Below are 8,512 nucleotides of genomic sequence, written 5' to 3'. Positions count from 1 at the left end.
CTTGATGGGCTCCTCCCTTTTCCAATACCTATTTCCTTCCCTTCCTTTTTTTTTTTTTTTGCCCCGTTTCAGGTTGCCCTCCCTTCCGAGGGCAAGCTAAAGACGCTGTTGGCTTTGGGGGGCGGGAGGGCGGCGTTATATATTGCAATGTATTCGGAAGCGGCCGCCGCTCCTGCCGTGGAGCGATTGATGGAGAATTTGCTCAGGGTGCAAATTGGGAAATAGAGAAGGCTCAGGCGTCATGTCACTCAAGGCGATCGTGTTTGATTCCCCCTGATGTCAGTGGAGAAATAAAACAGCTAAAAGGAAGCTTAGTGTGCAAGGAACTGTGTTGGAAAGCCCTGTCGAATATAGCAATACTTGAGAAATGGCTATAGGTTTGATCGAAATCCTGAAGATTAGTCAAATATATATTTATTAATGTGATTTATATGCCGCCCTATCTCCAGCCGGACTCAGGGCAGCTCACAACAGTAAAAAACATCTAATGAAAAAGTTAAAAAGAAATTGAATCCAAATCAGTTTCATATAGGAATAATAACAATTCTGGTATAATAATATTTTCCCCCTCTTTTATAAAAGATTTTTAAAATTTTAAATATCTTTTAGTATTTTATATATTCAATTTTAAATTGGTTTTAAAAGTTTGGGGTTTTAAATTTGTCGGGGCCAAAATTATTTAATTCGATTTTATTCTATTTTTAAATTTTGTATTGTATATGTTTGGCTGTGCACCGCCCTGAGTCCTTCGGGAGTAGGGCGGTATAGAAATCTAATAAAATGAAATGAAATGAAATAATCCTGTTTTCCTGTTTAACAGAGAGTAAGCACCATTGATCTGCCCACCAGCCTTCCCAAATTATTATTATTATTATTGTTATTATTATTATTGTTGTTGTTGTTGTTATTGTTAAAATATGAAACTCAGTCAACTGAACATTCAAAAATGCATCACAAATACCATTAACTGGTGCTAATAGTTAATAAGGGTTGCTGCCAGTGTCCTAAGTATCAACCAAGTACCTTCTTAAAATGTACGATGTTCCAAGTAGCGCAGTTTTTTGCGGTTCTGCTGGTGGTATTGCAGGAAGCTGCAATTCCTTGATGTGTTTTGTAAAATTCATGGACATGGTACCAAGTGCCCGATGACAATGGGTATCACTGTTACATGTTTCATCCATAGCCATGTAGTTTTGATGGCCAGGTCATGATATTTCATGATTTTTTTCCAGTTCTTTTTCTTCGATTCTGGCATCTCCTCCTACAGCGATATCAATAAACTGTATTATTGTTATCTTTATTATTAGTAGTAGTAGTAGTAGTAAAGAAGAGAAGAGAAGAGAATTCAATTCAATTCAATTCTTTATTGGCCAAGTGTGATTGGACACACAAGGAATTTGTCTTGGTGCATGTGGTTTGAGTTGATCCAGAACAGATACCTGAGCCTTAAAAATGTTCATGTTTTGAACAGAGCACGACATACTTAAGAGATGAACTATCAAATGAAAGAAATTTAAAGACATTGAGATTCTGTAATATGTTACATCAGTCTCGAATGTTCAGGAAAATAATGCCAATTCTGTTAAGAAAAGAAAAAAGTTGAGTCATTTGTTCTGCTATATCATTTATTTATTTATTTATTTATTTATTTATTTTGTCAACAAATACAAGGAAACAAGTATCAGTATAGACATAGACATGGACACATGAAAAAAATGGCACAAATAAATGGATATAAATAAGCAAAACATACCCATAAACACATAAAATGAGTACATATAAATGGGGACAGTAGGACAGGGACGGTAGGCGCACTGGTGCGCTTATGCACACCCTCTTAGGGACCTCTTAAGAAACGTGTAAGGTCCACAGTAGACAGTTTAAGGTAAAAGGTATGGGGGTTAGAGAAACTAACAACAGGATCACGTAGAGTGTTCCAGACATTTACTACTCTATTGCTGTAGTCGTATTTTCTGCAATCAAGATTAGAGCGGATTACGTTTAGTTCATATCTATTGACAGCCCTTGTGCTTTTGCGGTTGAAGTTAAAGTAGTCATTAACAAATAGGACGTTATGGTAGATAATCTTGTGTACTAAGCTTAGGTTGGAATGTAGACGGCGTAGTTCAAGGTTATCCGGGCCTAAAATTTCAAGCCTGGTGGCATAAGGAATTTTATTGCGAGCAGAGGAGTTGAGTACTCTTCTTGTAAAATACCTCTGGACCCTCTCTAATGTATTAATGTCCGAAATACAGTGTGGGTTCCAAGTAGGTGAGCAGTATTCTAGGATAGGTCTGGAAAAGGTTTTTGTATGCCCTAGTGTTGCGATCATCCTGGTGGGCTTCTCATGAGGGGTCCAGTTTAGAAAAAACACAGGGCAAGTGTTTCTCAGGATGAGAGAGCCCAGAGCTGACACCGTGACCCTCTTTTATTATACAAGGGTATAGGGCATATCAGAAGGCATGATTACAGCTATACATTCTCATACTACATCTGTGATACAAAGGATTTTCTCCATATCTGGACATAACTTTCACATCCTACCATATTACAGTAAATCACGTGGATTCTAGGAAAGCGATACTTAAGGTAAAAACAAAACTTAACTCTGGCTATGTTATCATATTTGGCTTCGTTCCCAGCATCCATCACCTGCCAACCGAGAGGCCCCGTTACCAGAGATCTTTCTCAGTTGTCAGGAATGTTCTACAAGGAGATGTCTCTGCTATGCAGGCACAGCCTATGTTATGAACAAAGAGAGAACGAATAGGGCCCTTCAGAGAGTATCCAACTGAACCCGCTTTTCATAGTTCGGTGCTAAGTTCCATACACGTGTCCAACCAGCTAAACTGGTCTATACATGTACTATGGCCACTGCATTCCCACACCTAGTTAGACGTATAGCGTTACCAGAGAGAAAACATGGTAAAATAAGGTTGACAACTCTTAATGCCTTTTTAACAATGTTGTTACAGTGAGCTCTGGGGCTTAGATCTTTTGAAATGAGTACTCCTAGGTCCTTGACTGAGTGTGGGTCATTTTTTAGATTGTTTCCGCCCAGCTTGTATTTGATGTTCTGATTTTTATTGCCAATATGCAGGACTGAGCATTTGTTAGCAGAGATTTGGAGTTGCCAATTGTTTGACCATTCAGATACATAATCTAGGTCATTTTGTAGGGTAGTAGAATTGTCTGTGGTGTTAAATAGTTTTACATCGTCGGCAAAGAGGACGCAGCTGCTTATAATATGAACACAAAGGTCGTTTATATAAAGCAGGAAGAGTGTTGGTCCTAGAACGCTGCCTTGGGGAACACCCAGTGGTGGGTCCTCCCGGTTCGGTCCGGTTCGGCCGAGCCAGTAGCGGTGACGATATGATGTCACCGAACCGGTTCTCCCCCCCGCCCTCCCACCCCCCCACCCCACCCCCACGTTATTCTTACCTTTTATTTGGTCCCACCGCCAATCTATTGCTGCCTCCTGAGTCCCAGCTGATGACTAGAGGGAAAAAAACTGTTTAAACTCTTGCCGCGGGGCTTCAAAGGGCCGTCCTACAGCTGATCAGTGTTAAAAGCAAACAAATGAGTCAGGTTGTAAGTGCGAGGACTGGTCGTAAGTGCGAGGACCTTCCAGAAATGACTGACCAGCTAGCCATGCCCACTTAGTCACATGACCTCCAAGCCACACCCACAAAATAAGCCACTCCCACAGAAACGGTAGTAAAAAAAATTAGAACCCACCCCTGGGAACACCACTGTTAACTGGTGCAGACTTTGATATAGCGTTTCCAATTTTAACTACTTGTTGCCTGTTTGATAGGGATGTAGCTATCCACTTGTGCAAAGATCCAGAAATGATGTAAGAACTTAGTTTTAACAGAAGTTTGTCATGTACCACTGAATCAAAGGCTTTGCAGAAGTCTATGTAGATTGCATCTATTGTTTTACCATGGTCGAGTTGAGAGGTCCAAATGTTTTTACAATGTATGAGTTGCAGATTACATGACAAATTTTTTCCTGAAACCAAATTGCTTTGAAATCAAATCATCATTACATTTTTTCTTAATCTTAAAATTAATTTTTACTTGATATAAAATGCATATTTGATTACATTTTATTCTAAGTAAAGATTAAGAAAAAATAAGAGTTTAATAATTAATTTAATTACACTTTAATTACACAGGTTATTATACATGTATAACTGACCTAGCCAGTCAAGGAAAATGAGAAATAATTCTAGCGTAGCAATAGAAAATACATTAATTTTGTATACTCCGTATAAATGCATTCTATGAAATGAACACAAGATGGCACCTCACATCCACGTTAGTTGATTTTTTATTTCACGTTTCTTTTATTTAGTAGGGTGATAGGGATAAAGAGAAACTGTTTGAAAATTACAATTCTGTAAAAAAAAATATGTATTGAACTTTAAAAAAGAAAAGAAAACTAAAGAAATGCTTTCAAACAATCCACTTCTGGTTCTAGTTCCATTTCTGGGTAATTCATCATAATTTTTTTTAAAAAAAATATCAATGCCTGATATTCCACAAATATCAGGCATTGAAGTTTCCAAGTTTCATTCAGTGTTTTCATCCTTATTTTTGTTGTAGTAATTCTGTAAATAGGTTCTGAAAGTGTCCTTGGAGTCCAATCCACTGAGCTTCTCAGTTAAGTACTAGGAAAGTGCACTGCATGGATTCAAGCCATTGTGTTCCAGTATATCCACTGCATAATTCATAATTCAGTGCACTGCATAAAGATGCCAATTTCTAATGTATATTAGAAATATATAATGTATACCGCATATAAAAGTACATCTGAATATTTTCCTCAAGAAGTACCAGACTTCTCTTAAAACAAGTTATATGCTGATATTTTGGATTGAAGACATTAGATGGCGCTGTTTTTCTTCTTAAACTAATTGAATAGCTTTTCTAAGGTACAGTAAGAACATTTGTAGCTCTTTTTAACTTTGTAATTTTGTGTGTCTTTATAATCCAATTAGGAATTTAGTCACAGTTTAAGAAAAGCCTTTTCTTTTTTTATGACAGTTTACTTCAGTTACTAAGTTACTTGTTTTAACTTAGAAGGATAATAACTCAACAGTTACTTTGATCACTAAAGTATTTTGAACAAATACTTTACTTATTTACTTAAAAACAAATACTTATGCAAAGTCCTCCTGAAAACATTCCGTAGGAAACTCTTCTGGATTCTTCTCCTGAAACTTCTGAACTACTTTCCAGCCCAGAATTTCCTTATTATAGTTCTTCATTGACATTTGAGAAGAAGAAAAAACACTATTTAGTTCATGTCCTTTAAGTTATTGTAAATTAACTAACTCTCTATGGAAAAATTACCACTTAAATAAACATTTACAGAAAATAAGTATGCAAGGATCCAACTACAAAAATCAATATAGAAAACAGATATTAATACTGTTCAAAACATGGATAAAATAAAATGTAACAATCCTAATAAATTAACTAGTGTGGTTATAAAGAAGAAAAAAGTTAATTATTTTACATTATTATAATACCACTGTAATTATTACAGCTCTATAAAAGTTATAACAACATAATTCTTAACAAAGTTTATTTATTAAATGTATTGATTACATTTTTATGCTGCCCATCTCTCATATAAGGCGACTCTGGGCACTCACAGGTTATAAAAGTTAAACTTTAATCACATAAAATCATGTTGATTAATGTTCTCTCTGCTGGTAAAGAGCTAATTCCAAAGCTGAGAATCAACAAATTTTGTTAACCAACCTATACACAAGTGCCAAGGGACGCAGTGGCTCAGTGGCTAAGACGCTGAGCTTGTCAATCAGAAGGTTGGCAGTTCAGCGGTTCAAATCCCTAGTGCTGCATAACGGAGTGAGCTCCTATTACTTGTCCCAGCTTCTGCCAACCTAGCAGTTTGAAAGCACATAAAAAATTCAAGTAGAAAAATAGGTAACACCTTTGGTGGGAAGGTAGCAGCATTCCGTGCGCCTTTGGCCTTTAGTCATGCTGGTCACATGACCATGGAGACGTCTTCAGACAGCGCTGGCTCATCAGCTTCAAAACGGAGATGAGCACCGCCCCCTAGAGTTGGGAACGATGAGCACACATGTGCGGGGAAACCTTTACATTACACAAGTGCCAACACATATTCGTCAATTGCCTAAGCAGACTATATCACAATTCTTGATAACAAACACATTTTGGGGGGGGGTTGTTATTCCATTCCATTTTCAGTTCTAACATATTAATGCACAGAAAGATGCATTATAGGAGAAATTATAGATTGGACAGGACCACATGACTCTGCCAATGCAGTATTTTTCAAACTTGGCCACTTGAAGATGTGTGGCCTTCAATTCCCAGAATTCCCCAGCCAGAATACCAGGAGTTGAAGTTCACACATTTTAAAGTTGTTAAGGTTAAGAAACACTGGTCTGAAGAGATGAGCTGCAGAGGAAAATAAGAGTTCCAGTAGCCAAATTATTTCTTACAGCTTGAGGCTTAAATAATTTGTTTATTTGTCCTAAGGCCATTATAAAAGAATTAATTCAAACTGCTATTTTTTTAGATAAAAACTTGAACAATCTATATAAGGAATACATTGGTATAGCAAATGGCTGAGCCCATATGTTCAAAGGGTAGATATGTTTCTCACCAGAAACTCATTAGAACTTCACACTCTGGCCTTACTTCCTGCTTTAAGATAGTTAATAATTATGGCTTCTAGGGAGTGTCTCACAGGGCCCCTCATTCTTAACCCCAGTGTGAAAGCGACATTGGATTCTCCATTCCTTATGATGCCTTTCTTTGCCATTACAAGTCAAAGAACAAAAACTGAAATAATTTCAATAATATTACATCTTGGCAAGGTATCATCACCCCTTCTATCCAGTGGTGGGTTGCCCCCGGTTCGGACCGGTTCGCAAGAACCGGTAGTACAACTGATGGGAGGCTCTGCCCACCACCTCGGATATCGTCATCTGTGCATGCACAGAAGCTTCTGCGCGATCCCATTGCGAACCGGTAGTAAAGGTAAGTAGAACTCATCCCTGCTTCTATCTCTCCTTGGGAAATACTCTCAAAAGAGATTAACAAAAACCATACTTTACCTATTAAAACCCATCCAGTGCTTGGGGAAAAAAAAAATACCTAGCTGCCCAGTTGTGATGAGCTGCTTATCAATGATTTAAAACATAAAACATTAAAAGCATAAATCAAAGAAAATATGTTCCAGCAGACCATTGCCAGAAGAAATATCCATCTTGGTTCGTTTCCAAGTGAAGAACAAGACATTGGATTCATGGAAGTTGTTCGGAAAGATGGTTTTTAATGGTGGACAGGACCACATGGCTTGAGGTCCTGGGGGGGGGAAAGGGAAGAGATGCTGAGAGTGCCCCGGTTTTATGCCCTCTCTGGGCTTTTGAATTTGAGCTTGTATTCTGATTGGTTGTCAGACTCCCATGGGGCCATGCAGGGGTAACTCTGTAGGCTGTCCGGTGTCCCAGGCTTGGTTGACTCTTGCTGGGTGATGATGTAAAGAAAGGGCTTTGGTATTCCTATTATGGCTGTGCCAGAAGAAGGTAGATCTTTTTTATGTAGACTAGACTGGCCCAGGCCTTATGGCCCATTGACAAAGGTGTGGGGGTGAGTTTCTGTCTCCCTTTTAGGGGAAATATTCTGCTCTTTTAATATTTCCTAAAATATACTGCTCAAAAAAATAAAGGGAACACAAGCAGAAGACATCCGAGATCTGAATGAATGAAATAGCCTTATTAAATACTTTGTTCTTTACATAGAGTAGTTTATACATTGCTCAAACAACTAAAGGGAACACAAAACTACTCTATGTAACGAACAAAGTATTTAATAAGGGTATTTTGTTCATTCAGATCTCGGGTGTCTTCTGCTTGTGTTCCCTTTATTTTTTTGAGCAGTGTATTTCATTTTCCTAGGAGAGGGGTGAGTGCTAACTTCCTACACCTTACGATTGTGCTGTTTTGCTCCATAATAAGATGAGACAGAGAGTTCCAAGTGGATATGACCAATTACAGGAAGATTTTACAAAGATGTGAGGTCTTCACGAGCAGCCTGAAGTACTGTATGAAATAAAAGCAATGTCCTAACTTGGACAGAGAAGTAATAACATGAGACAATGAGACGTCAGAATCACATAGAAAATAAATCAAACCTAGAGCAGTATTTCTGGCTAGACAGCAACAGAATTGGAAGATTCCAGAAACAAATATTTCATCTACTCCATTTAATAGACTTCCTCCAGCATTTGAGGGAAGATTGCACCTCAATTATAGGCTGCTGAGGAGATAGTAAACCCCGCTCCTTTTTCAAGCTCAGCACTCCAGGTTTCCATCTAAGTTCTCTGTAGTTTTGAAAAATCCAACCATTTTTTTTGTCTCCAAGTAGAGGAAGAGAATGGGGATATCTTCATTTTTTATTATTTTGCCTGTTTTGTGGTCTCACTAGTTCTTGGTGTAGGCAAGTGT

This window comes from Pantherophis guttatus, chromosome 7, assembly GCF_059756535.1.
Source record: "Pantherophis guttatus breed Tessera chromosome 7, ASM5975653v1, whole genome shotgun sequence".
In the NCBI taxonomy this organism is placed as follows: Eukaryota; Metazoa; Chordata; class Lepidosauria; order Squamata; family Colubridae; genus Pantherophis; species Pantherophis guttatus.
The sequence above is the reverse complement of the archived record's forward strand: the minus strand, read 5'-3'. Positions refer to the sequence as shown.